The sequence below is a fragment of the Apium graveolens genome, chromosome 2, assembly GCF_009905375.1.
Source record: "Apium graveolens cultivar Ventura chromosome 2, ASM990537v1, whole genome shotgun sequence".
In the NCBI taxonomy this organism is placed as follows: Eukaryota; Viridiplantae; Streptophyta; class Magnoliopsida; order Apiales; family Apiaceae; genus Apium; species Apium graveolens.
The window spans coordinates 134,663,067-134,665,594 of NC_133648.1; the positions used below are offsets into that span (position 1 = coordinate 134,663,067).

Below are 2,528 nucleotides of genomic sequence, written 5' to 3' on the forward strand. Positions count from 1 at the left end.
TATAGGCTAATCGTTATCGTGGGATTCTAGCGTATTTATTTATGGATTTCTTTAGTTAATTTGTTTCGATGCCTTTGTGTGTGGTGATTGTATGATAACCTAGTTTTGGTTGTGCTTACTCATCTTATGAGCGTCGCGAACTTATAAGATAGCGTGTTAATCTTTAATGAAGCGACGGTGAATTTAAGGATTTAGAACTTGCCATGCTAGCATAGGTTCATGTGTTACTGTTATGCATGATTCGTAGGTAATTTTAACCATCTTACTTGCCCTATGTAATCACGATAGATAACTTGTGCTATAAAAGGTTATGTTGTCAAATTCTATAGACATATAGGGTCTCAATACAATTGGTGTCTGTTCAGCTTCTATCTCTTTTGTGGATGTCTGGCAGTATGTTATTCGTGCAACGAAAGTTGGCATTTAGCAGTTTCGTGTTATCAGATTAGTGTCATCACCATTACATGCTAAGGTTAAGAACAAAGAGGCTATTGAATGAAGTATTTAATGAAGTTAGAATCCCATGTTTGTGTCATATATTATTCAACTCTCTTTAATCTCTTAGTTTATGTTCTCTAGTATAATTCTCAATAGTTAATCGTAGTATAATCAAAACCCAAATTATTATTCGTCTTAGCATTGAATAATAGCCATATCTTTGTTGCATAAGTGCATAAATCACAAAATTAATCTAACCAGTCTCTGTGGGAATGAACTAGAAATAATTCTATATTACTTGCGATGGCGTATACTTGCGTGAATTATTAGCGCATGCTAAGCGACTAACAAGTTTTTGGCGCCGCTGCCGGGTCTTGGTGTTAACTTTTAGTTTATCTGTTTGTCATCAGTGATCGTTAAAGTTTATTAACTCGGACATTGTTACTCACCTATTATTTTCCTTATCGTGTTTCAGGTACTCTAGCGAGCATGTATGCATACACGTTCGCGGTCTCGTAAGAGAACTCTGGAACAAGCAGAGGAGGAAGCTGTAGTGATTCGAAGGGAAGTTTTTAAGGACGAAGAGAAAGTAGAAGAAGAAGAAAAATTTGAGGAACCAGTTTTAGTAGTGATGGGAGATCAAGCAGAAATTCCTAATGCTTTGATGGACTATTCTCATCCTAAGATCAATGATATTCATTCAAGCATCATCAGACCAGCCATCTCGGATAACACTTTTGAGATCAAGTCGAACACGATTCAAATGATACAAAACTCAGTTCAGTTTGGGGGTTCTCCTACAGAAGACCCCAACATGCACATCAGGGATTTCATCGAGATCTGCGATACTTTCAAGTTCAATGGGGTGACTGAAGATGTTATCAAGCTGCGACTCTTCCCATTTTCTATGAGGGATAAAGCAAAGTGCTGGTTACATTCTCTACCACTAGGGTCTATCACCAAATGGGAGGATCTTTCTCAAAAGTTTCTCACTAAATTCATTCATATGGCGAAGACTGCTGCAATCAGGAATGCTCTTACTCAGTTTTCATAGCAAACTGGAGAATCTCTGTGTGAGGCTTGGGATCGATACAAGGAGATGCTAAGGAAGTGCCCACACCATGGCATGCCTGATTGGATGATTATAAACTATTTCTATAATGGTTTAGGCGCACAATCTAGACCTATGCTCGATGCAGCGTCTGGTGGAGCCTTATGGGCCAAAAGCTATAATGAAGCTTATGAGTTGATTGAGCTAATGGCAGCTAATAAATACCAGAATCCTACACAAAGAATGTTGCAAGGCAAGGTAGCAGGAATTCAGGAAGTGGATACAGCTACTGTTATAGCTGCTCAACTTCAAGCTTTGATGATGGAGTTAATCAAATCATTAGTGTGTATGAGCTTTGTGCGGGGGCACATGAAACTGAGCAATGTGCTATTTCTAGCGAATCAGCTCAATTTGTGAGCAACTTTCAGAGATCACGGCAGCAAGGTCCAACCACTTATCATCTAACTAACCGCAATCATCCTAACTTCAGCTAGAGGAATAATCAGAATACGGTGCAACAATCTTATCAGCCATACACCGCAAAATAGTATAACCCTCTGGGTTTCAGCAACCGCAATATGCCCTTAGGCAACAACTTCAACTTCAGCAGTTACCGCAAGCTAATGAAAAATCTAAATTGGAGGAGTTGAGGCTCATGTGCAAGAGCCAACCAGTTTTTATCAAGACCTTGGAGAATCAGATTGGGAAAATTCCTAATGCATTACTAAATCGTCAACCTGGAACGCTCCCGAGCGATACTAAAGTGCCAGGAAAGAAGGAAGCTAAGGAGCTTGTTAAAGCAATTACACTAAGGTCTGGTAAGGTTGCAAATCCTGCAAAAGCTAAGACTCCAGATTCTGAAGTTGAGGCTGAAGAAGAAGAAGTGCAGAAGGAAGCAGAAGTGAAACCAAGGAAGACTACTATTGAGCACACTCCTCCTGAGGGTAATACAGGGGAGAAACAGATCTATCCTCCACCTCCCTTTCCTAAGAGGCTGTAAAAGAAAAAGCTGGATAAGCAGTTTGTGAAGTTTCTGAAG

At 39.6% G+C, this 2,528-nt stretch overlaps 1 non-coding gene across 1 annotated transcript; it reads right to left on the reverse strand.

Moving 5' to 3' along the window:
* Positions 1-1,459: 1,459 nt before the first annotated feature.
* Positions 1,460-1,566, reverse strand: LOC141709676 (small nucleolar RNA R71). Its single transcript, XR_012570241.1, has one exon. It is a non-coding gene; the product is annotated as a small nucleolar RNA R71 (small nucleolar RNA).
* Positions 1,567-2,528: the final 962 nt, after the last annotated feature.